We start from the raw sequence: 27,051 nt of genomic DNA, 5'->3' as shown, positions 1-27,051 counted from the left end.
ACAGGTCCCACCTTCCCCAGAACCGGTCCCGATGTCCCAGGAATCTAAATCCCCTTCTCCTGCACCGTTTCTCCAGCCATGCATTCATCTGGTCTATTCTCCTGTTCCTATACTTACTAACATGTGGCACAGGAAGTAATCCTGAGATTACTACCTTTTGAGGTCCTGCTTTTTAATTTAGCTCCTAACTCCTTCAATTCATCTTGCATGACCTCATTCCTTTTTCTACCTATGTTGTTGGTACTGGCATGTATCACAACCACTGGCTGTTCACCCTCCCCCTTCAGAATGTCCTATAGCCGCTCCAAGACATGCTTGACCCGAGCACCAGGGAGGCAACATCCCATCCTGGAGTCTCGTTTGCGGCCACAGAAACTCCTGTCTGTTTCCCTTACAATTAAATCTCCTATCACTGTCACTCTCCCAGTATTTTCACCCCTCCTGTGCGGCAGAGCCATCCGTGGTGTCATGAACTTGGCTGTGGCTGCTTTCCCTGGGAGATCATTTCCCCCCAACAGTATTCAAAGTGATATATCTGTTTGAGAGGGGGATGGCCACAGGGGACTCCTGCACTTCCTGCCTGTGCGTACTCTACTTCTCCGACTGGTGGTCACCCATCCCTTTACTGCCTGTGCAGCCAATACTTGCAGTGTGACCACCTCACTAAACGTGCTATCCAAGACGTCCTCAGCATCTCGGATGCTCCACAGTGAATACATCCGCAGCACCAACTCGCTCTATCTTAAAGGTGTCCTGTTCCACAATTTCATTTCATCTGTTGTCTCATCTGACGCCTTAAAAACTTTTCTCTTCTTTCAGGCGTTGAGGATTGCAAGCTCCAACAACTCATGGGTACCAACACCCCTCCAGATCTTTCTTTCCCCCTCACATCCCTCTGACCCCACCCCTTTAATCTTAACTCTTACTATGTATTCCCGATACCTTCTGACCTTCTTGTCTGGTCCTGAATGGTCTGGCCTTAACAAGGAACTCAGCTTTACCCCTTATGTCCCCATCTCAAAGAATTTCGAGCTCGGTGCGATGTTGAGCGCTCGATTCATTGCTTTCCCCTCCATACCCACTTCTTTGGCCAGGAGTCCTCCCTCTCGCACAGTGGACCCTTTTACCCGTCTCCAGTATTCTCCCTCCACCTTGACCCCTCCCTCTGGCCTCGTACTTTCTCTTGATATTTTCTTTGAGAACTGCTGGCGTGACATTGGCCGTCTCAATTTCTCTGCTCCAGTCAGTCACACTAACTTATCTCGCTGAACTTGCTGCATTCTGTTCTCTCAGATCCAACCCTAATATCGTTATCAAACCTGCTGACAAGGGGTGTGCTGTTTTTGTCTGGTGAACTGACCTCTACCTATCAGAGGCTGAATGCCAATCTCTGACATTTCCTCCTACTTGTACCATGACTCCACCACCGAACATCAAGCCATTGTTTCCAAGGCTGCTAATGACCTCATAACCTCTGGCGATCTTCTTGACCGTGTTCGACCCATTTCCCACACTTCTGCCCTCACCCCTTCCCCTCCCTCCCAGAATCGCGACAGGGTTTCCCTCATCTTCACTTTCCACCCCACCAATCTCCACATCTAAAGGATCATCCTCTGCCATTTCTGCCATTTCCAGTGTGATGCCACCACCAAACACATCATCTCCTCCCCTCCCTGTCAGCATTCCGAAGGGACCATTCCCTCCACAGCACCCTGGTCCACTCCTCCAAAACCTCGTCCCTTTCGTACAACACAATCGCAGGAGGTGTAATACCTGCCCTTTTACCTCCTCTCTCTCTCCTCATCATCCAAGGCCCCAAACACTCCTTCCAGGTGAAGCAGTGATTTAATTGTACTTTCAATTTAGCATACTGTATTCACTGCTCACATTGCAGTCTATTCTACAGTGGGGAGACCAAACACCGATTGGGTGACCACTTTGCTGAACACCTCCGCTTGGTCCGCAAGCATGATCCCGAGCTTTCGGTTGCTTGCTATTTTAATTCACCACCTTGTTCTCATGCCCACATTTCTGTCCTCGGCCTGCTGCAGTGTTCCAATGAACATGAACGCAAACTCAAGGAACTGCACCTCATCTTTTGGTTAGGCACTCTACAGCCTTCTGGACTCAATATTGCATTCAATAATTTCAGACCGTGTGCCCAATTATTTTTTGTTAAATTTTATATATTTTTTAACCATGTGCTGGTCTTAAACGTATTTTTCATGTTTTTGTTTTCGTGCAGCGCTGTTGGTTATTCTGCCATTCTGGACTCATGCTTTTTCTTTTGCTACAACTATTTAGCACTCCATTTGCATTATGTTCCATGACATCCATCATTTAATCTCTCCTCACCACCCCCCCCCCCACTTTCCGTCCTGTCAGAATCCTTATTTTTCTTCCCCACCCCCCTCCCCAACACCCCTTTCACTTGATCAAAAACTGTTACATTTCTAACTTTTGGCAGTTCTGATGAAAGGTCACAGACCTGAAAGGTTAACTCTGTTTCTGTCTACATAGATGCTGCCAGACCTGCTGAGTATATACTGCACTTTGTGTTCTCATTTCAAAGTTCCAGCATCCGCAGTATTTTGCTTTTATTAACTTGTTCTGATATTGAATAACTTCTCCTTCAACTCCACTCGCTTCCTCCAAATAAAAGGTTTTGCTGTGGATACTTGGATGGGTTCTAGCTATGCCTGTCTTTTTGAGAGATATGTGGAACATTGCTTATTCCAGTCCTTCTCGGGACCCCAATCCCTCAACTCTTTTTCCAGTACATTGATGACTGTATCAGTGCTGTTTCCGGCTCCTGCCCTGAACTGGAAAATTTAATCACTTTGCTTCCAATTTCCACCCTTCTCTCACTTTCACATGGTACATCTCTGTCTCTTTCCTTCTCTCCCTCGTCTTCTCAGCCTATTCCCAGCAATGGAGACGAGCAACAAATTTATTATAAGCACACTGACTCCCACAGCTACCTGGACTGCACTTCCTCACGCCCTGCTTCCTGTAATGGCTACACTCTATCCTCCCAATTTCTCCATTGCATCTGTTCTGGTGATGTAACTTTCCACACCAGCGCTTCAGATATGTTTTCCTTTTTCCTCAACTGAGGGTTCACACCCACTGTGGTTGATAGGGCCCTCAACCGTGTCAGATCTATTTCCTGTTCTTCTCTCACACCCGCCCTTCCCTCCCAGAACCATGATAGGGTTCCACTTGTCCTCGCCTTCGATCTCACCAGCCTCCGGGTTCAATGATCAACTAAATCTTTTTTGCCCAGTTTGTTTGCTGAGTTATCTCCCCAGTGGTAGTAACACTTTATTTTGTTGAGCTATTTCTTTAAAAGAACCTCTGAGAAAGATGTTACCACATGTCAGTTCGCTATAGGAAACAATGTCCATACAATACTTAAGGGTGGAGGGGAAATTGACGGCAGATCCACCAAGGCTACTCTAAAGAATATTTGTATTTTTGACTTGCAATTTTTTTATATGCTATTTGCATTTCATTACAGTATGATTTCCAGAGCTAATAGTCATTATTAAATAGCTTGGATGCTTTAACAGGTTTTAAAAATTCATTCATGGAAGGTGGGCTTCGCTGGCTAGGCCAGCATTAATTGCCCATCCCTAATTGCCCTTCAGAAGGTGGTGGTGAGCTGTCGTCTTGAACCGCTGCAATCCATGGGAGGTAGGTACACTCATAGTGCTGTTAGGAAGGGAGTTTCAGGATTTTGACCCAGCGACAGTGAAGGAACGGTGATATTGTTCCAAGTCAGGATGGTGTGTGACTTGGAGGGGAACTTGCAGGTGGTGGTGTTCCCATGCATTTTCTGCCCTTGTCTTTCTAGTTGGTAGAGGTTGTGGGTTTGGAAGGTGCTGTCTAAGGAGCCTTGGTGTGTTGCTGCAGTGCATCTTGTAGATGGTACACACAGCTGCCACTGTGCGTTGGTGGTGGAGGGAGTGAATGTTTGTTTGTGGATGGGGTGCCAGTCAAGCAGTCTGCTTTGTCTTGGATGGTGTCTAGCTTCTTGAGTGTTGTTGGAGCTGCACCCATCCAGGCAAGTGGAGCATATTCCATCACGCTCCTGACTTGTGCCTTGTAGATGGTGGACAGGCTTTGGGGAGTCAGGAGGTGAGTTACTCGCCGCAGGATTCCTAGCCCCTGACCTGCTCTTGTAGCCACGGTATTTATATGGCTATTCCAGTTCAGTTTCTGATCAATGGTAACCCCTAGGATGTTAGTGGGAGATTCAGCGATGGTAATGCCATTGAATGTCAAGGGGAGATGGTTAGATTCTCTCTTGTTGGAGATGGTCATTGCTGGCATTTGTGTGGCGTGAATGTTACTTGCCACTTATCAGCCCAAGCCTGGATATTGCCAAGTCTTGCTGCATTTCTACACGGACTGCTTCAGTATCTGAGGAGTCACGAATGGTGCTGAACATTGTGCAATCATCAGTCAACATCCCCTCTTCAGATTGAAGGAAGGTCATTGATGCAGCAGCTGAAGATGGTTGGGCCTCGGACACTACCTTGAGGAACACCTGCCGTGATGTCCTGGAGCTCCAACAACCACAACCACCTTCCTTTGCGCTAGTTATGACTCCAGCCAGCGGAGGGTTTCCCCCCGATTCCCATTGACCTCAGTTTTGCTAGGGCTCCTTGCTGCCATACTCGGTCAACTGCTGCCTTGATATCAAGGGCAGTCACTCTCACCTCACCTCTTGAGTTCAGCTCTTTTGTCCATGTTTGAACCAAGGCTGTAATGAGGTCAGGAGCTGAGCGGCCATGGCGGAACCCAAACTGAGCATCACTGAGCAGGTTACTGTTAAGCAAGTGTCACTTGATACTGTTGATGACACCTTCCATCACTTTACTGATGGAGAGTAGACTGATGGGGCAGTAATTGGCTGTTGGACTTGTCCTGTTTTGGTGTACAGGACATACCTGGGCAATTTTCCACATTGCAGGGTAGATGCCAGTGTTGTAGCAGTACTGGAACAGCTTGGCTAGGGGCATGCCAGGTTCTGGAGCACAGGTCTTCAGTAATATTGCCGGAATATTGTCAGGGCCCATAGGTTTTGCAATATCCAGTGCCATCAGTCGTTTTTTAATAACACACGGAGTGAATTGAATTGGTTGAAGTCTGGCATCTGCGATGCTGGAGACTTCAGGCGGAGGCCGAGATGGATTATCAACTCGGCGCTTCTGACTGAAGATGTTTGCAAATGCTTCAGCCTTATCTTTCGCACTGATGTGCTGGTTTCCCCCATCATTGAGGATGGGGATATTTGTGGAGCCATTTCCTCCAGATAGTTGTTTAATTGTCCACCACTATTCACGGCTGGATGTGGCAGGACTGCAGAGCTTAGATCTGATCCGTTGGTTAAGGGATTGCTTAGCTCTGTCTATCGCAGTTTGGCATGCCAGGTAGTCCTGGGTTGTAGCTTCACCAGGTAGACGCCTCATTTTGAGGTATGCCTGGTGCTGCTCCTGGCATACCCTCCTGCATTCTTCATTGAACCAGGGTTGGTCTCCTGGTTTGATGGTAATGGTAGAGTGGGGGATATGCCGGGCCATGAGGTTCCAGATTGTGGTCGAGTACAATTCTGCTGCTGCTGATGGCCCACAGTGCCTCATGGGTGCCCAGTTTTGCATTGCTACATCTGTTCGAAATCTATCCCATTTAGCACGGTGGTAATGCCACACAACACGATGGACGGTATCCTCAATGTGAAGACGGGACTTTGTCTCCACAAGGACTGTGCGGTGGTCACTCCTACCAATACCGTCATGGACAGATGCATCTGTGGCAGGTGGATTGGTGAGGATGAGGTCAAGTATTTTTTTCGCTCGTGGTGGTTCCCCCACCACCTGCCGCAGACCCAGTCTTTGTCCTTTAGGACTTGTGGTGCTACCGAGCCATTCTTGGTGATGAACATTGAAGTCCCCCACCCAGATTACATTTTGTGCCCTTGCCACTCTCAGTGCTTCCTCCAAGTGGTGTTCAACATGGAGGAGTACTGAGTCATCAGCTGAGGGAGGGCGGTAGGTGGTAATCAGTAGGAGGTTACCTTGCCCATGTTTGACCTGATGCCATGAGACTTCATGGGGTCCGGAGTCGATGTTGAGGACTCCCAGGGCAACTCCCTATTTACTGTATACCACTGTGCCACCACCTCTGCTGGGTCTGTCCTGCCGGTGGGACCGGACATACCCGGGGATGGTGATGGCAGTGTCTGGGACATAGTCTGTAAGATATGATTCCATGAGAATGACTGTCAGGCTGTTGCTTGACTAGTCTGTGGGACAGATCTCCCAACTTTGGCACAAGCCCCCAGATGTTAGTAAGGAGGACTTTGCAGGGTCGACAGGGCTGGGTTTGCCGTTGTCGTTTCCGGTGCCTAGGTCGACTTTGTAGCGGTTAGGTACAACTGAGTGGCTTGTTAGGCCATTTCAGAAGGCATGTAAGAGTCAAGCACATTGCTGTGGGTCTGGAGTCACATGTAGGCCTGACCAGGTAAGGGCAGCAGATTTCTTTCCTGAAAGGACATTAGTGAACCAGATGGGTTTTTGTAACAATCGACAATGGTTTCATGGCAATCATTAGACTAGCTTTTTTTAAATCCAGATTTATTAATTAAATTCAAATTCCACCTTCTGCTGTGGTGGGATTTGAACCCATGTCCTCGGAGAAATACCCTGGGTCTCTGGGTTACTGGTCCAGTGATAATACCACTACGCCACCACCTACCACTCAGATCGATCTTCGGGCCAACATCTGCTTCCCTAGTTCAGATTAATGGTTCACTTTTATATTCACCTTGGGATGTCAAAAAAGGAAAGAGGTTGAGCAGTTGTAAAACCCTTGAGCATGACTTTCACCAAATGCAGGTAAGAAGGATAAGGAGGATCAGGCAGGCAGGGTAGGGCAGGGGTCCCATGAGTGCATCTTGCTGTCCAACCAGTTTTCAGTTCTGAATACTGGTGAGAGTGATGGTTACTCTGGGGAGTGCAGGCAGAGCCATGTCCATGGCACCGTGGGTGGCTCAGCTGCATAGCTGGGGAGAGGAAGAAGAGTTGAAGAGCAATAGTGGTAGGGGATTTGATAGTGAGGGAACAGATAGGTGCTTCTGTGGCTGCAGATATGACTCCAGGATAGTATGTTGCCTCCTGGTGTCAATTTCAAGGATGCCACTGAGGAGCAACAGGACCGTCTGGACGGGGTGGGGGGGAACATGAACAGCCAGCATGTTAGCAGCAGTGACCTGGGCAGAAAGAAGGACAAGGTCCTGAAGGCAGAGTTTAGAGAGATTGAAAAGCAGGACCTCAAAGTTAGTAATCTCTGGATTATTCGTGGTGCAACGTGCTACTGAGTACAGAATTGGTATTAGATGAATACATGGCAAAGAGATGGCGCAGGAAGGAGGACTTTCGCTTCCTGAGGCTTTGGGACTGCTCTTGGAGAAAGGGGACCTGTACAAGCTGGACCGGTTGCGCTCAACAGGGACGCGACCAATATCCTCACGGGGTTTTGCTAGTGCTATTTGAGCGGGTTTAAACTTGCTGGGTAGGGGGATGGAACCTGAGAGTAGATCCAGAAGGGAGAGAAGAAAAGTCAGAAATGGAAAGCAGAAAATTATTAAATGTGTTAGGAAGGCAGAGGAAACCAAGGTTAGAAAATAGACGAGAGTTGTCAGTGATGAGTGGTATATACTTCAATGCAAAAAGTCTTGGGGTAAAGCAGATGAGTTGAGAGCACAGATTGACGTGGGAGTATGATATTTAGCTCTGAGTGAGACATGGCTGAAAGAATGGCAGCTCAGCTGGTTACCCGCTTCTAAGACTAGATAGATAGGGGAGATAAAAAAGGAGGGGTTGTTGCAATATTGACTAAAGAAGCTATTATAGATGTGACGACGGATGATGTTTTAGAAGGATCTTCGAATGAGGCCATATAGGTTGAACTGAAAAACAAAGGGGCAATTACGCTACTATATACCCCCAAACAGTCCGCGGGAGATAGAAGAGCAAGTATCTGGCAAATCTCTGACATGGTCAAAAATAGTAGGACATTAATAGTGGGGGATTTCAACTACCTTAATATTAACTGGGATCGAATTAGTGTGAAAGGCACTGAGCAAATTCTTAAAATGCATTCAGAGAAGTTTTTTTTACCCAGTACGTAGCAAGCCCAACGAGAGAGAGTGTGGTTCTAGTTCCAAAATTGGCTCAGATGCAGGAAGCAAAGGTTCATGGTCGATGTGTCTTTTTATGTCTTGAAGGCTGTTTCTAGTGGGGTTCCACAAGGCTCGGTACTCAGTTCCTTGCTTTTGGTGGTATATGTCAGTGCTTTGGACTTGAATGTACCGGGTATGAGTAAGTATTTTGCAGACTATACCAAAATTGGCTGTCTGGTTGATGAAGAAAGACTGCAGGAAGATGTCAATGGACTCGTCAGATAGGCAAAATAGTGACAAATGGAGCTCAATCGGAGAAATGTGAGGTAATGTATTTGGGAAAGGTTAACAAGGCAAGAGAATGCACAATAAATGGTAGGGATACTGAGAGATGTAGAGGAATAGAGGGACATTGGAGTGTATGTCCACAGATCCCTGAAGGTGGCTCGACAGGTAGTTAAGGTGGCCAAGCAGGCATAGGGAATACTTGTCTTTATTAGCCGAGGCATGGAATATAAGAGCTGTGAGGTTATGCTGAATAAGACACTAGTTAGGCAATAGCTGGAGTACAGCATGTAGTTCTGGTCCCTGCACCATAGGAAAAAATGTAATTGCATTGGAGAGGACACAGAGGAGCTTTATGAGGATGTTGTCTGGACTGAAGAATTTTAGTTACAATGAAGGATTGGATAGGCTAGGGCTATTGTCTTTTGAACAGAAGAGGCTGAGGGAGACCGAATAAAATTTTGAGGGGTCCAGATAGAGTGGACAGGAAAGCCCTATTCCTCTTAGTTGAAGGGTCCATAACCAGGGGGCATAGATTTAAGGTAACAAGAGGTCGGAGGTATAGAGCTGATTCAAGATAAAATCTGGTCTCAGATTGTGGTGGGGATCTGGAACTCACTGCTTGAAAGCATGGTAGAGGCAGAAACCCTCCACATTTAACGAGTTCTTGGATATACATGAAGTGCTGTAACCTACAAGGCTATGGATCAAGAGCTGGAAAGTGGGATTAGGCTGGATGGCTACTTGACAGCTGGTGCAGACATGATGGGCTGAATGGCCTCCTTCTGTACTGTAGATTTCTATGATTTTTATGAAATGATTGATGTATTCACTGGCAGTTCTGATACTGAGATCAGCTTTGCAGTTATGGTTAAACCTGACAGTCAATTTGCCTGACAGGCATTGACGTTGCCACATAATATGCTGGTTGTGTACACGGTCTGACATTTAATCATTGTCAAACTTGCACCAAACGATTTCCAGCATCCTCAGTATTTTGTTTTCGTATGCATCTATCCCAACTCACTCTTTATCTGTGTGCAGTTACACAATGTTAAAATAAAAATATTTTTTGAGAAGGCATTGTTGATAAACATTTGGCACTGCCACACAGTTTAGGTACTTAACTGGATAGCTGTTTTATATATTTGCCTCTTGAGGAAACATCTGATCTGACAACTGGATTGAGATCAATGTATTTTTCTAACCTTTAAACATTGCTTTCCAAACACACAAACAAAAGCTGGGATAGATTTCCAACAGATCTTGCAGCTCAAAGCTGGACGTCCATGAGGCGCTGCGGGCCATCAGCAGCAGAATTGTATTCACAATCTGTAACCTCACAGCCCAGCATATCCCCACTCTACCATTACCATCAAGCCAGGGGATCAACCCTGGTTCAATGAACAATGCAGGAGAGCATGTCAGGAGCAGCACCAGGCATACCTCAAAATGAGGTGCCAGCCTGGTGAAGCTACAACACAAACAACCAACAGCGGAACCGGCATGCAATAGGACTAAGCGATCCCACACCCAATGGATCAGATCTAAGCTTTGCAGTCCTGCTACATCCAGTTGTGAATGGTAGCGGACAGTCAAACAGCTAACAGGAGGAGGAGGCTCCATAAATATTCCCATCCTCAATGATGGGAGAGCCCAGCACATCAGTACAAAAGACAAGGCTGAAGCATTTGCAAACATCTTCAGCCAGAAGTGCTGAGTGGATGATCCATCTCGGTCTGCTCCTGAGGTCTCCAGCATCACCGATACCAGTCTTCAGCCAAGATATCAAGAAACGACTGAAGGCATTGGATACTGCAAAGGCTATGGGCCCTAACAACATTCCGTCAATAGTACTGAAGATCTGTGCTCCAGAACTAGCCAAGCTATTCCAGTACAGCTACAGCACTGGCATCTACCTGGTAATGTGGAAAATTGCCCAGGCATGTCCTGTACACAGAAAGCAGGTCAGATCCGACCTGGCCAATTATCGCACCATCAGTCTACTCCTGATCATCAGCAGAGTGATGGAAGGAAGACCACATCTCGAATACTGTATGCAATTTTGGTGTCCTTATTTAAAAAAGGATGTAAATGTGTTGGAGGCAGTTCAGAGGAGTTTTACTCAGGTGGGTTATCTTATGAGGAAAGGTTGGACAGAATGGGCTTGTTTTCACTGGAGTTTAGAAGAGTGAGGGGAGACTTGATTGAAGTTTATAAGATCCTGAACGGTCTCGACAAGGTGGATGTGAAAAGGAGGTTTCCTCTTGTGCGTGAGTCCAGAACTAAGGGGCACTGTTTTAAAATTTGGGGTTGCCCTTTTAGGACAGAGATGAGAAATTCTTTCTCAGAGGGTTGTGTGACTTTGGAACACTCTGCCTCAAAACGTGATGGAGGCAGGGACATTGAATATATTTAAGGCGGAGGTAGATAAATTCTTGTTAGGCAAGGGAATCATTATCTGGAGTAGATGGTAGTGTCGAATTCAAAACACAAACAGATTAGCCATGATCGTTTTGAATGGTGGAACAGGCTAGAGGGGCCAAATGGCCCACTTCTCCTGACTCGTATGTATTTATGTCGACAGTGCTAACAAGTGGCACTCGCTGAGCAATAATCTGCTCACTGACGCTCCGTTTGGGTTCCGCCAGGGCCACTCAGCTCCTGACCTTATTACAGCCTTTGTCCAAATTTGGACAAAAGAGCTGAACTCGAGGTGAGAGGAGAGTGACTGCCTTTGACATCAAAGCAGCATTTGACTGTGTATGGCATCAAAGAGCCCCAGCAAAACTGGAGGTTGATGGGAATCGGGGGAAAACTCTTCGCTGGTTAGAGTTGTACCTAGCACAAAGGAAGATGGAGGTCAATCATCTCAGTCCCAAGCCATCACTGCAGGAGTTCCTCAGGGTAGTGTCCTAGGCCCAACCATCTTCAGTTGCTTCATTGATGACCTTTCCTCCATCATAAGCTCAGTAATGGGGATTTTCGCTGATGATTGCAATCATGATCACCATTCATGATGACTCAGATACTGAAGCAGCCTGGCTTTATATGCAGCAAGACCTGGACAATATCCAGGCTTGGGCTGATAAGTGGCAAGTAACACACAGGTGCCTGGCAATGACCATCTCAAACAAGAAAGAACTAACCATCTCCCCTTGACATTCAGTGGCATCACCATTGTTGAATCCCCCACGAACAACATCCTGGGAGTCACCATTGACCAGAAACTTACCTGGAACAGCCACATAAATACTGTGGCTACAAGAGCAGGTCAGAGGCTAGGAATTCTGTGGCGCGTAACTCACCTACTGACTCCCAATGAAAACCATTTACAAGGCACAAGTCAGGAGTGTGATTAAATACTCTCCACTTGCCTGGATGGGTGCAGCTCCAACAACACTCAAGAAGCTCGACACCATCCAGGACCAAGCAGCCTGCTTGTTTGGCACCCCATCCAGCACCTTCAACATTCACTTCCTCCACCATCGGCACACAATGGCAGCAGTGTGTACCATCTACAAAATGTATTGCAGCAACTCACAAAAGCTCCTTCAACAGCACCTTCCAAACCCGTGACCTCTACCACCTAGAAGAATAAGGGAAGTGATGAATGAGAACACCGCCTGCAAGTTCGTCACAAGCCGCACTCCATCCTGATTTGGAACTATATCACCGTTCCTTCACTGCTGGGTCAAAATCCTGGAACTCACTAGCAGCATTTTGGGTGTACTACACCCCAAGGACTGCAGCAGTTCACAAAGGCAGCTCACCACCACCTTCTCCAGGGCAATTAGGGATGGGCAATAAATGCTGGCCTCGCCAGCGAAGCCCACATTCCCCGAATGAATAAAAAAAATAAATAAATTGTAATCGAGGCCGAAAACTAACAGTGAATTCAGTAACGAAAAGAAATTTGGAAATCATTAATCAAAATGCTACTCTTAGCCATTCTTGCCAGTTTGCTGCTGCTTCTAATCCCACACAAGCTATGGAGTCATTGCTCTCCTGTACCTCACCTAAGTGAGCTTTAGCATGCAAGTATTGGCATGCCGTTGTAATGCGGGAGCATCACACTGAATCTCCATTCTGCCTGTACATGCATATTGCAAGCGGGAGCTCAAGGAGTTTTCCTTCCTCACTTTGTCCTCTTCCTGAGGCCTATTGTAATTCCCCATAACATCCCCCCCCCCCCCCCCCCCCCAACCCCCAGCTGAGATATGTTAACTGCAGATTCAATTTGGAATCTCAACAGCAACTTGTGTTTATATCGCGCCTTCGACGTAGTAAAATGTCCGAAGGCACGTCACAGGAACATTATCAAACAGTATTTGACACCGAGCTGCTTGAGATATTCGGGAGCATGAACAAAAGCTTTGTTAAAGAGGTAAGTTTTAAGGAGTGTCTTAAAAGGGGAAACTGAGGAAGAGTTTTTTTTAGGGAGGGAATTCCAGAGCTTGGGGCCTAGGTAGCTGAAGGCATGGCCACCAGTGGTGCAGTGATTTAAAATTAGGGATGATCAAGAAGCTAAAATTGGAGGAGTGCAGATATCTCTGAAGAATCTTGGGTGGAAAAGATTGGAGGTAGGGAGGGGTGTGGTCAGGGGATTTGAAAGCAATGATGAGTGAGCACAGGGGTGATGGGTGAACAGGACTTGGTGCAGATTAGGACACCGGCAGCAGAGTTTTGAATGGCCAAGTTATGTAGGGTAGAACGTGGGAGGCTAGCCAGGAGTGTATTAGAGTCGTCAAGTCTAGTGGTTTTTTTAAAAAAGGCATGAATGAGGGTTTCAGCAGCAGATGGGCTGAGGCAGGGTGGTGTCGTGCGATGTTTGGGAGGTCGAATTAGGCAGTCATAGTGATGGTGGGTATGCGATCAGATGTTTATCTCGGGGTCAAATATGACACCAAGGTTGGAAACTGTCTGGTTCAGCCTTACAGTTGTCAGGGAAAGGGATGGAGTTGGTGGCTAGGGAACTAAGGTTGTTGCAGGGACTGAAAACAATGGCTTCCATTTTCCCAATATTTAGTCGGAGGAAATTTCTGCTGCTGCAGTACTGGATGTCAGACGAGCAGTGTGACAATTTAGCGATTGTGACGGAGTCTAGGGAGGTGGTAGCGAGGTGGATCTGGCTGGCGTCAGCTTTCTTTCTTACCTGGGAGTCGGAGATGCATTGGAGCTGCAAGGAATCAGCCCGGAGTGGAGACTTTCAATTGTGACCAAGGCTGGAGGCCCACACTTACCTGGGAGTCTGAGAGGCACACATCGTGAGCTCCTTTGAATCAGCGTGTGCTGAGTTTGAAAAAAATCTGTGTCACAGCAAAGTTGTAAGCTGGTTGGTATCTAGTGTAAGTGTCTGTTTGTAAAGAGCTTGACGCATTCAATACTTGTAGGAAAGGTGTGTTAATGTGATTATAGAAGAAAGGGTAAATGTTTTTTTTTTCTTGAACTCTTAGGCACCTACCTCATACACAGAGAAGGAGCTGATTGGTGAGTAATTTTACTTTCTATTTTCTAGTGTGCAGTTTAAATTAAATAATCTGAAAGCATGTTTAAGGCATGGCAGGGCAGCTTGACTGCGTGGAATGCCCATCCTGTGATGTGGGGAATCGTGGGCGCTTCACATGGCCTAGGCGATCACGTGCAGGGAGTGTCTCCAGCTGCAAAAACTTGAGCTTCGCGTTTTGGAACTAAAGCAGAGGTTGGAGTCACTGTGGTGTATCCACAAAGGTGAAAACTACGTGGATAGCACATTTAACAGAGTGGTCACACTGCAGATCAACATCATGCAAGCAGAGGGGGAGTGGGTGACCGCCAGGCAGTCTAGAAAGACCAGGCAGATAGTGCAGGAGTCCTCTGAGGCTATCTCATTCACTAACCAGTTTTACGTTTTGGGTACTGGTGAGGGTGCTGGTTTGTCAGAGGAATGTAGCAAGAGCCAAGTTTGTGGCTCAGCTGCACAGATACGGGGGTGGGGGATGAAGAGTGGAAGGGCAATAGTGGTAGGTGATTCGATAGGGGAACAGACAGACGTTTCTGTGGCTGTAGATGTGACAGGGTGACATGTTCCCTCCCTGCTGCCAGGTTCGAGGATGTCACTGAACGGCTGCAAGACATTCTTTCGGGGGAGGGTGAACAGTTAGAAGTTGTGGTCCACATTGGCACCAATGACGTAGGTAGAAAGAGGGATGAAAGCAGAATTTAGGGAGCTTGGAAGGAGATTGAAAAGCAGGACATCTAAGGCAGTAATCTCAGGATTACTCCCAGTACCACATGCTAGTGAGTACAGAAACAGGAAGATTGAGCGAATGAACACGTGGCTGGAAAAATGGTGTAGTTGGGAGGGCTTTAGATTCCTGAGGCATTGGGACTGGTTCTGGGGCAGGTGGGACCTGTACAAGGTGGATTGGTTAAACCTTAACTGACCGAGACTAATACCCTCATGGGGAGATTTGCTTGTGCTGATGGGGAGGGTTTAAACTAGCTTGTCAGGGGATTGGGAACCTGCAAGGATATTCTGATAGAAAAACAAAGCTGGTCATGGGACGTAGAAAAGCTGTGAAGGGAAGTAGCAAGCAGCAGAAACAAATGCTAGAACCAACCAGGGTCAAATTACAGAATAGTGTTAAAAAGGCAGAATTAAAGGCATTCTATCTGAATGCACGTAGCATTCACAACAAGGTAGGTGAGTTGATGGCGTAAGTAGAAGTAAACGGGTATGATTTAGTTGCCATTACAGAGATGTGGCTGCAGGGTGACCGATACTGGGAATTGAATATTAAATGATACTTGATATTCAGGGAGGACAGGCAAAAAGGAAAAGAAGGTGGGGTTGTACTGAGAATAAGGGATGGCATCAGTGAGAGAGGATCTTCAATTGGAAGAACAGGATGTAGAATCTATTTGGGTGGAGCTAAGAAACAGCAAGGGGCAACAATTATTAGGAGTGGTTTGCAGTTAGTGGTAATGTATGGCATGGTATAAATCAGGAAATTAGAAGTGCATGTGGCAATGCAGTAATCAGGGTGACTTCAATCCACATAAAGAGTGAGTAAATCTAATGAGCACTAATGCTGTGGCAGAAGAATACCTGGAATGTATCTGAGATGATTTTCTGGAGCAATGCGTTGAGCCATCTAGAGAATAGGCTATTTTGGATCTAGTATTATGCAATGAAAAAAGGCTAATTAATAATCTGGTGGTAAAAGAACCTTTAGGGAAGAGTGACCATAGTATGATAGAATTTTCCATTAAGTTGAAAAAGATGTAATTCAATCTGAAACTAGGGTCTTAAATCTTAAGGGCAATTATGAAGGTATGAGTAGCAATTTGGCTGTGGTGGATTTGAAAAATGCATTAAAAGGTTTGACAGGAGATAGGCAATGGCTAGTATTTAAAGAATTAATGCATGGTTTTCAAAAAGCACACATTCTTTTAAGGCAAAAGAACCCAATAGGGAAAGCGACAGCCGTGGCTAACAAAGGAAGTTAAAGATGGTATTAGATCAAAGGGGGAAGCTTATAAAATTGCCAAAAATAGTCGTAAACCGGAGGATTGGGAGTATTTTAGAATCCAGCCAAGGAGGACTAAGAAATTGATAAAGAAAGAGGTAATAAAAAATGAATGTAAACCAGCAAGAAATATAAATACGGATTGTAAAGGCTTCTATCGGTATGTAAAAAGGAAAACATTGGCAAAGACAAATGTGGGTCCATTACAGGCAGAGACAGGAAAATTTATAATGGGAATTAGAGAAATGGCAGAGAATTTAAATAGTTACTTTGTCTTCATGGAAGAAGATACAAGAAGTCTCCTTGAAATAAAGTCTAGTGAAAATGAGGAACTGAAAGAAATTAGGATTAGTTTTTAAAAAAAAATAGTATTGAAGCAATTAATGGGACTGAAAATTGACAGATCCTGGGACCCGATGATCTTCACCCTAGAGTGTTGAACAAGATGGCTACAGAAATAATGGATTCCTTGGTGATCATCTTTCAAAATTCTATAAATTCTGCAATGCTGCCTGCAGATTGGAAGGTTGCAAATATAACCCCACTGTTTAAGAAAGGAGGGAGAGAGAAAACGGGGAGCTACAACCTGTTAACCTGACTTCGGTAGGGAAAATACAAGAATCTATTATGAAGGATGTGATTACTGGACACTTGGGCAGAGTCAACATAGATTTATGAAGGGGAAATCATGTTTGACCAATTTGTTAGAGTTTTTTTGAGGTTACTAGCAGAGTGGATAAGGGGGAACCAGTGGATGTGGTGTATTTGGACTTTCAGAAGGCTTTTGATAAAGTCCCACATAGGTTACTAAGCAAAATTTGAAGGGCGTGGGGTTGGGGGTAATATACTAGCATGGATTGAGGATTGGTAACAGACAGAAAACAGAATAGGAATAAATGGGTCATTCTCAGGTTGGCAGGTTGTGACCAGTGGGGTAACGCAAGGATCAGTGCTTGGGGCCCCAACTGTTCATAACCTATATCAAATGATTTGGATGTGGAGACCAATTGTAATATTTCTAAGTTTGCGGATGAGACAAAACCTGGTGGGAATGTGAACAGGATGCAAAGATGCTTTAGGGTGTTTTAGACATGGCTGAGTGAGTGGGTAAGAACATGGGAGATGGATATAATGTGGATAAATGTGACGTTATCCACTTTTGAAGGAGGAACAGAGGTGCAGAGCATTTCTTAAATGGTGAGAGATTGGAAAAGTGATGTCCAAAGGGACCTGGGTTTCCTTGTTGATAAGTCACTGAAGGCTGGCATGCAGGTGCAGCAAATAATTAGGAAGGCAAAAGGTATGTTAGTCTTTATCGCAAGAAGATTTGAGTATAGGAGCAAAGAAGCCTTGCTTTAATTGCATTAGAGCATTGGTGAGGCCACATCTGGAATATTGTTTGCAGTTCTGGTCCCCTTGCCTGAGGAAGGATGTACTTGCCATAGAGTGAGTGCAACGGAGGTTCACTAGACTAATTCCTGGGATGGTGGGATTGTCCTATGAGGAGAAATTGAGCAGACTGGACATGTATTCTCTGGAAACTTTAAAAATTCTTAAAAGATGGACAGGGTAGATGCAGAAAGGATGCTTCCCCTGGCTGTAGGGTCGAGAACCTGGGGACACATCTGAGAATAAAGGGCAAGCCAGTTAGTACTGAGATGAGGAGGAACTTCTTCACTCAGAGGGTGGTGAATCTTTGTAGTTCTCTACTTCAGAGGGCTGTGGAAGCTCAGTCATTGAGTAAGTTTAAGGCAGAGATAGATTGATTTCTAGTTGCTATTCACATCAAGGGATATGGGGATAGTGTGGGAACATGGCGTTGAGGTAGACGGTCAACCATGATCTAGAATGGCTCAAAGGGCTGAATGGCCTACTCCTGCTATGTTCCTATGCTCTTACATGTGGAAACTGACTTTCCAGAAGACGTCGCCAAGGGCCGCATGCAGGTGAGAAATAGGAGGGTCAAGGATAGATCCTTGTCGGGCACCAGAGGTAAAATGCAGAAGGCGGAAGAGAAGCCATTGTAGGTGTTGCTTTGGCTATGACTGGATAGATAAGAGTGGAATCAGGAAAGTGCAGTCTCAGCCAGCGACTATGAAGAGGCGTTGAAGGAGAATGGTGTGGTCAATGTGTCAAAGGCTACAAACAGGATGAGGAGGGATAGATAATTACATTTGATCCAGTCACATTGGATGTCATATGTCTTGGGTAAGAGCCTTTTCAGTACTGTGGTAGGGGCAGAAAACTGATTGGAGGGATTCAAATATGGGACTCTGGGAAAGATGGACAGTGATTTGGGAGGTGATGACCTGTTCGCTGACTTTGGAGAGAAAAGGGAGGTTGAGAGAGAGATGATGACGGCAGTTTTGAAGGAGAGGGAAACAGCACCTGAGGGGAGAGAGCCATTAATATCTGTTAACACAGGAACTAGGAAGGAAAGTTGTGTGTTCAGTTTAGTGGGAGTAGGGTCGAGGGAGCAGCAGGTTACTCTAGTGGACAGGATGAGCTCAGAGAAGGCATGAGATATGAGAGAAATTAGAGGAAGATGCAAGTTCAGGGTTTAATAGGGCGATGGGGAGGCGAAACATGAACGAAAGTTTGGCCCAGTGGGCTAGGGTAATGGAGGAAAGCAGAAGAGGTAGCTCATCACTAATCTTAGTGACAAAGAAGTTCATGAGCTCCTGGCTTTTGTTGGTAGGGATGGAGGGAAAAGAAGCCCAGTGTTATTGCATTCCTGGATGATTCTGGAATAGTGAGCAGTTTTGCCAGATGAGAAGGACCCAATCATGCTTTTATGTGGTCCAGCCAGATCTGACTGTGAATGGCTAACCAGTTTTCTACCATTTACGTCTCAAGGGAGTGCAGATGGTTGTCATACCGGGGGAATAACCAGGGTGAGATAGAGTAATGGTTCTGATGGTGACGAGGGTATCAAAGGCTTGAGGCAAGAGTGTGGTTGAGCAGATCGGTAGCTTCAGAAAGTCATGTTGAATGGAGGACCAAAGGCTGGACAGATGGGATTTTGAATGTGCAATTGTAAGTGAATTGGGATAGCTTATTTTTATGGGGTGGACATGGAAGGAAGGATAGTTGGGATGTGAGTGGAGGGTGATGCAAGGAAATGATCAGAGTTGGCCTTCTCTGTAATTGATCCTGTGGGAGTAGCGAGACTATGTGATAAGGCAAGGTCATGGGAGTGGCCGTGAATATTGACTGAGGATTTTATTTGGAGGGAGAGATTAAGGGAGAATAGGAGGACAGTGGACTTTGAGGAAAGAGCATGATTAATTGAGATGGAGGTTGAAATCACCGAGGATGAGAAGTTGCTCAGTGCAGAGGCTGAGGGTAAAGGCCTGCTACCCGACGGGACCCAAAGACATTTGTCTGGTTTGGGTCGGGTCAGGCTCAGGTCGGGCCGGAAACGCACGGTAAATGCTCTGCTGGTAAATATTAAAATTAAAAAACTTAACTGAGCTGAGAGTCTGGGACGTCAAGCAGGGAAACTGAGTCTGCACAGTGAGCGAGTGATGTCTCTATGACGTCATCATGCACACTCTGTAGCTTCCTGGAGGTACTGAGCCGGAAGGTAAGTCGAGGGATGGTCGGGTGCAGGGCAAAATTGGAGGGACTCTGGCTGGGTTGGGTTCGGGTCTGCTGTAGTTCAGTCGAGTTCAGGTCGGGTTCTTTTTCTCCGACCTGAGCAGGCCTTTAGCTGAGGGGGGGAAAGCAGTGAAGATATTTAGGTGAAAAAACTCACTAATGGCTGAGACCCTAATGCATATTAAGATAGGCAGCTTTATAAGGAATCGGCTGCTTCATGATTGCGTTTAGACTTGTACAGAATTCAAAACTGAACAGTAAATTTATAGCCTTGCCCCTCCCTATCTCTGTAACTTATTCCAGCCTTACAACCCTCAGATCTCTGCACTCCTCCAATTCTGACCTCATGTGCATTCCTAATTTTCATCACACCACCATTTGGGGCCATGCCTTCAGCCACCTCAGCCCTAAGTTCTAGAATTCCCTCCCTAAACTTCTCCAGTGCCTCTCCACTGTTTTTGTTGTATTTGTTCATGGGATGTGGGTGTCGCTGGTTAGGCCAGCATTTATTGCCCATCCCTAATTGCCCTTGAGAAGGTGTTGGTGAGCTGCCTTGTACTGCTGTAGTCCATGTCCACAGCGCTGTTCGGAAGGGAGTTCCAGGATTTTAACCCAGCGTCAGTGAAGGAACAACGATATAGTTCCAAGTCAGGATTGTGTGTGGCTTGGAGCGGAACTTGCAGGTGGTGGTGTTCCCATGCATTTGCTGCCTTTGTCTTTCTAGTTGGTAGAGGTCGTGGGTTTGGAAGGTGCTGTCTAAGGAGCCTTGGTGCGTTGCTGCAGTGCATCTTGTCGGTGGTACACACTGCTGCAACTGTGCTTTGGTGGTGGAGGGAGTGAATGTTTGTGGATGGGGTGCAAATCAAGTGGGCTGCTTTGTCCCGGATGGTGTTGAGCTTCTTGAGTGCTGTTGTAGCTATACCTATCCAGGCAAGTGGAGAGTATTTCGTCACACTCCTGACTTGTGCCTTGTAGGTGGTGGACAGGCTCTGGGGAGTCAGGAAGTGAGTTACCTGCCGCAGGATTCCTAACCTCTGACCTGCTCTTGTCGTATTCTTTGGCCTCCTTGTCTCGAGAGACAATGGGTAAGTGCCTGGAGGTGGTCAGTAGTTTGTGAAGCAGCGCCTGGAGTGGCTATAAAGGCCAATTCTAGAGTGACAGACTCTTCCACAGGTGCTGCAGATAAAATTGGTTGTCAGGGCTGTTGCACAGTTGGCTCTCCCCTTGCGCTTCTGTCTTTTTTTCTGCCAACTGCTAAGTCTCTTCGACTCGCCACACTTTAGCCCCGCCTTTATGGCTGTCCACCAGCTCTGGCGATCACTGGCAACTGACTCCCACGACTTGTGATCAATGTCACAGGACTTCATGTCGCGTTTGCAGACGTCTTTAAAGTGGAGACATGGATGGCCGGTGGGTCTGATATCAGTGGCGAGCTCGCTGTACAATGTGTCCTTGGGGATCCTGCCATCTTCCACATGGCTCACATGGCCAAGCCATCTTGAGCGCTGCTGACTCAGTAGGGTGTATGTGCTGGGGATGTTGGCCACCTCGAGGACTTCTGCATTGGAGATACGGTCCTGCCACCTGATGATAAGGATTCTCCAGAGGCAGCGAAGATGGAATGAATTGAGATGTCGTTCTTGGCTGACATACTTTGTCCAGGCCTCGCTGCCATAAAGCAAGGTACTGGGGGCACAGGATTGATGCACTCGGATTTTTGCATTCCGTGTCAGTGCGCCATTTTCCCACACCCTCTTGGCCAGTCTGGACAGAGCAGTGGAAGCCTTTCCCATGCGCTTGTTGATTTCTGCATCCAGAGAGAGGTTACTGGTGATAGTTGAGCCTAGGTAGGTGAACTCTTGAACCACTTCCAGAGCGTTGTCACTGATATTGATGGAGCATTTCTGACATCCTGCCCTATGATGATCGTTTTTTTGAGGCTGATGGTTAGGCCAAATTCGTTGGAGGCAGCCGCAATCCTGTCGATGAGTCTCTGCAGGCACTCTTCTGTGTGGGATGTTAATGCAGCATCGTCAGCAAAGAGGAGTTTCCTGATGAGGACCTTCCATACTTTGGTCTTCGCTCTTAGATGGGCAAGGTTGAACAACCTGCCACCAGATCTTGTGTGGAGGAAAATTCCATGTGAGAGCAGCAGGGAGAAGAAAATCCCAACAGTGTAGGTGTGAGAACACAGCCCTGTTTCACACCACTCAGGATAGGAAAGGGGTCTGATGAGGCGCTGCTCTTGTAGCCACGGTATTTATATGGCTACTCCAGTTCAGCTTCTGGGGGATTCAGTGATGGTAATGCCAATGAATGCCAAGGGGAGATAGTTAGATCCTCTCTTGTTGGCGATGGCCATTGCCCTGCACTCGTGTGGCGCGGATGTTACTTGCCACTTATCAGCCCAAGCCTGTATATTCTCCAGGTCTTGCTGTATTTCTACATGGGCTGCTTCAGTATCTGAGGAGTGGCAAATGGTGCTGAACATTGTGCGATCATCTGCGAACATCCCCATCTCTGACCTTATGATTGAAGGAAGGTCATTGGTGAAGCAGCTGAAGATGTTTGGGCTTAGGGCACTACCCTGAGGAACTCTTGCAGTGATGTCCTGGAGCTGAGATGATTGACCTCCAACAACCACAACCGTCATCCTTTGTTTGATGACTGTAACGGTGCCGTTTCCTGCTCCTGCTCCGAACCAGAAAATTTTATCAACTTTGCTTCTAATTTCCATCCTTCTCTCACCTTCACATGGTCCATCTCTGACTCTTCCCTTCCCCTCCTCGACTTCTGTCTCCAACTCCAGGGATAGCCTGTCTACTAATATTCATCATAAGCCCACCGACTCTCGCAGCTACCTTGACTACACTTCTTCACACCCTGCCTCCTGTAAGGACTCCATTCCATTCTCCCAGATACTTCGTCTCCGACACATCTACTCTGATGATGCTAACTTCCACAACAGTGCTTCTGATATGTCTTACTTTTTCCTCAACCGAGGATTCCCCTCCACTGTGGTTGACGGCCCTCAACCATGTCTGGTCCATTTCTTGCACCCTTTCCCCTCCCTCCCAGAACCACAACAAGGTTCCCCTTGTGCTCACTTTCCACCCCACCAGCCTCCACATCCAAAGGATCATCCTCCTCCACATCCAGCGTGGTGCCACTACCAAACGCATCTTCCCCTCCCTGTCAACGTTCCAAAGAGATAATTCCCTCCGCGACACCCTCGTCCACTCCTCCATTACTCCCACCACTTCATTCCCTTCCCACAGCACCTTCCCTTGCAATCGCAGGAGGTGTAATACCTGCCCATTTACCTCCCCTCTCCTCACTGTCGAAGGCCGCAAACACTCCTTTCAGGTGAAGCAGCGATATACTTGTACATCTTTCAATTTAGTGTACTGTATTCGTTGCTCACAATGTGGGATACCAAACACAGATTGGGTGACTGCTTTGCGGAACACCTCCGCTCAGTCAGTAAGCATGACCCCGAGCTTCTGGTTGCTGGCCATTTCAACACACCCCCCACCTTGCTCTTACGCTCACATCTCTGTCCTGGGATTGCTGCAGTGTTCCAGCAAACATCAATGCAAGCTCAACGAACAGCATCTCATTTACTGATTAGGCATGCTGTACTGAACATTGATTTCAATAATTTCAGAGCATGATGGGTCCCCCCTTTTTATGTTCAGCTATTTTTTCTTTTTTCTTTATTAGGTTATTTTATTTTAGGTTTTTTAGTGTTTAGTTTGTTGCTACTGTATCTACCCATTTGCTGTTTAAAAAAAAAAATTAAATGTTTGTGCTTGGAGTGATTTGTGCTTTACAGTCTATTCACACCCTCTCTGTACTAATGCTTTGTCTTTCAGCACACCATTAACATACCATTTGCCTTTGCTCCATGACCTGGTCAGTTATTCTCTGTGACCTTGTCCTATCAACACCTCTTCTGTCATCTCTTGCCCCCTCCCCCCTGCTTTGTTTGCTTAAAATCTTTTACATTTTTAATATTAGTCAGTTCTGAAGAAGGGTCACTGACCTGAAATGTTAACACTGCCTCTCTCTCCACAGATGCTGCCAGACCTGCTGAGTATTTCGAAAATTTCTTGTTTTTATACCATCTTCCTTTGTGCTAGGTACGACTCCAACCAGTGAAGAGTTTTCTCCTGATTCCCGTTAACCCCAGTTTTGCTCGGGCTCCTTGATGCCATACCTGGTCAAATGCTGCCTTCATGTCAAGGGCAGTCACTCTCACCTCACCTCTTGAGTTCAGCTCTTTTGTCCATGTTTGAACTACGACTGTAATGAGGTCAGGAGCTAAGTGGCCCTGACGGAACCCAAACTGAGTGTCACTGAGCAGCTTATTGCTAAGCAAATGCCACTTGATAGCATTGTCGACGACACCTTCATCACTTTACTGATGATGGAGAGTTGACTGGTGGGTTGGTAATTGACCGGGTTGGACTTGTCCTGCTTTTTGTGTACAGGACATACCTGGGCAATTTTCCACATTGCAGGGTAGGTGGCAGTGTTGTAGCTGTACTGGAACAGCTTGGCTAGGGACGCGGCAAGTTCTGGAGCACAGGTCTTCAGTAATATTGCCGGAATATTGTCAGGGCCCATGGCCTTTGCAGTATCCAGTGCCTTCAGTCGTTTCTTGATATCACGCAGAGTGGATTGAATTGGCTGAAGTCTGGCATCTGTGGTGCTGGAGATTTCAGGAGGATGCCAAGATGGATCATCCACTCGGCACTGCTAGCTGAAGATTGTTGCAAATGCTTCAGCCTTTTCTTTTGCACTGATGTGCTGGGCTCCCCCATCATTGAGGATGGGGATATTTGTGGAGCCATCTCCTCCAGTTATTTAATTGTCCACCACAATTCACGACTGGATGTGGCAGGACTGCAGAGCTTAGATCAGATCCATTGGTTTTGAGATTGCTTAGCTCTGTTTATCACATGCTGCTTGCGCAGTTTGGCATGCAAGTAGTCCTGTGTTGTAGCTTCACCAGATTGACACCTCATTTTGAGGTGTGCCTGGTGCTGTGCCTGGTGCTGCTCCTGGCATGCCCTCCTGCACTCTCCAAGCTTGATGGTAATGGTAGAGTAGGGGACATGCTGGGCCATGAGATTACGGATTGTGGTTGAGTAGAATTATTCTGCTGATGGCCTACAGCGTCTCATAAATGCCCAGTTTTGCATTGCTACATCTGTTCAAAACCTATCCCATTTAGCATGATGGTAGTGCTACACAACACGATGGGGGGTACCCTGAATGTGATGGCGGAACTTCGTCTTACAAGGACTGTGTGGTGGTTACTCCTACCAGTACTGTCATGGACAGATGCATCTGCGGAAGGCAGATTGGTGAGGATGAGGTCAAGTATGTTTTTCCCTCTTGGTTCGCTCAGCACCTAGCACAAATCCAGTCTAGCAGATATGTCCTTTAGGACTGGGCCAGTTCGGTTAGTAGTGGTGCTACCGAGCCACTCTTGGTGATCAATGTTGGAGTCCCCCACCTAGAGTATATTCTGCGCCCTTGCCACCCTCAGTACTTTCTCCAAGTGCTGTTCAACATGGAGAAGGACTGATTCATCAGCTGAGGGGGCGTGGTCGGTGGTCAACAGTAGTAGGTTTCCTTGCCCATGTATGACCTGATGCCATGAGACTTAATGTTGTCCAGAATTGATGTTGAGGACTCCCAGGGCAACTTCCTTCCGACTGTATACCACTGTGTTGGTGGGACAGGACATACCCGGGGATGATGATGGCGGTGTCCGGAACATTGTCTGTGAGGTATGATTCCGAGAGTGTGACTGTCAAGCTGTTTCTTGACTAGTCTGTGGGACAGCTCTCCCAACTTTGGCACAAGCCCCCAGATGTTTGTAAGGCGGACTTTGCAGGGTTGACAGGACTGGGTTTGCTGTGGTCGTTTCTGGTGCCTATGTTGATGCCGGGTGGTTCGTCCGGTTTTATTCCTTATTGATTTCGTAGCGGTTAGATACAACTGAGTGGCTTGCTAGGCCATTTTAGAAGGCATTTAAAAGTCAACCACATTGCTGCTGTGGGACTGCACTGGCCTGGTTCCATCATCATCTATCAAATCCTAACTAGGGAATCACTTGCAATGGCTTCTCTTCCTGCACCCACTGTTGCCTCTGATCTCCCCCAAGGACTTATTCTCAATCCCCTCTTATTTCTCATGTATATGCTGCCGCTCAGTGACATCCGAAAGCAGAATGTTAGTTTTCACATGTATGCTGTTGATACCCAGTTCTATATCACCACCACCACCTCTCTCAACCCCGCCACGATCTCTAAATTGTCAGACTGTTTATCCGACAACCAGTACTGAATGAGCAGAAATTTCTTGTAACTAAATATTGGGTTGGGAAGACCGAAGCTATTGTCTTTGGTCCCCACCACAAACTCTGCTCCTTAACCACTGACTCCAGCTCTCTCCTTGGAAATTGCCTCAGGCTGAACCAGACTGTTGGCAACCCTGGTGTCTTTTTTTTATTCATTCATGGGATGTGGGCGTCGCTGGCTGGGCCAGCATTTATTGCCCATCCCTAATTGCTCTTGAAAACTGCTGCAGTCCATGTGGGGTAGATGCACCCAGAGTACTATTAGGAAGGGAGTTTCATGATTTTGAGGAGGGGAACCTGCAGATGGTCGTGTTCCCGTGCATCTGCTGCTCTTGTCCTTCTAGGTGGTAACAGTCACGGGTTTGGAAGGTGCTGTCTAAAGAGCACTGAGGCCAAGCTGCAGTGCATCTTGTAGATGGTACACTGTGCGTCGGTGGTAGAGGGAGTGAATGTTTGTGGATGGTGTGCCAGTCAAGTGGGATGCTTTGTCCCGGATGGCATCGAGCTTCTTGAGTGTTGTTGGAGCTGCACCCATCCAGGCAAGTGGAGAGAATTTCATCACACCCCATAATGGGTCCTAAGATTAGTTTCCAACCACTTATCTGCTCAATCACTAAGATTGACCTTTTGCCGCCTCCGTAACATCACCTGACTCTACCCCTGCATTAGCTCATCTGCTGATATCCTGATCCATGCCTGACCTCTAGAGTTAACTGTACAAATGCACCCATGTCTGGCCTCCCACATTTTACCCTCTGAATTTGGGTCAACCAAAACTCTGTCCATGTCCTTACTTGCGCCAAGTCCTGTTCACCCATCACCACTATGCTCGCTGGCTCCCTGTTAAGCAATGCCTTGATTTTTAAAATTTTCATCTTTATTTCAAAATTCCTCAATGGCCATGCACCTACCTATCTCTCTGATCTCCACCAACACCACAACCCTGCAATATCTGCACTCCTCTAATTCTGGCCTCTTGAGTATCTCTGATTTTTAATTGCTGCACCATTAGTGGCCATGCTTTTTGCTGCCTCTAGCTTTGGAATTCCCTGCTAAACCCCTCTACCTTGCTTTCCTCTTAGAAGACTCTCCTT

The 27,051-nt window shown here is 46.7% G+C and overlaps 1 protein-coding gene across 5 annotated transcripts in view; it reads left to right on the top strand.

The window, feature by feature from the left end:
* The window catches only part of itsn1 (intersectin 1 (SH3 domain protein)), a 237,636-nt gene that overhangs the window by 21,432 nt on the left and 189,153 nt on the right, over positions 1-27,051 (top strand). For 4 of the 5 annotated variants that reach the window (XM_068041138.1, XM_068041137.1, XM_068041133.1 and 1 more), the window contains exon 2: positions 13,930-13,963. The exons of the other annotated variant lie outside the window; for it this stretch is intronic. The gene's annotated coding sequence lies outside the window, so the exon portion shown is untranslated. The remainder of the gene's footprint in view (positions 1-13,929; positions 13,964-27,051) is intronic. 5 annotated transcript variants of the gene reach the window in all.

The sequence above is a fragment of the Heterodontus francisci genome, chromosome 10 (assembly GCF_036365525.1).
Source record: "Heterodontus francisci isolate sHetFra1 chromosome 10, sHetFra1.hap1, whole genome shotgun sequence".
Lineage (NCBI taxonomy): Eukaryota > Metazoa > Chordata > Chondrichthyes > Heterodontiformes > Heterodontidae > Heterodontus > Heterodontus francisci.
Note: the sequence above shows the minus strand (reverse complement) of the source record. Positions and strands in the feature narration are given on the sequence as shown.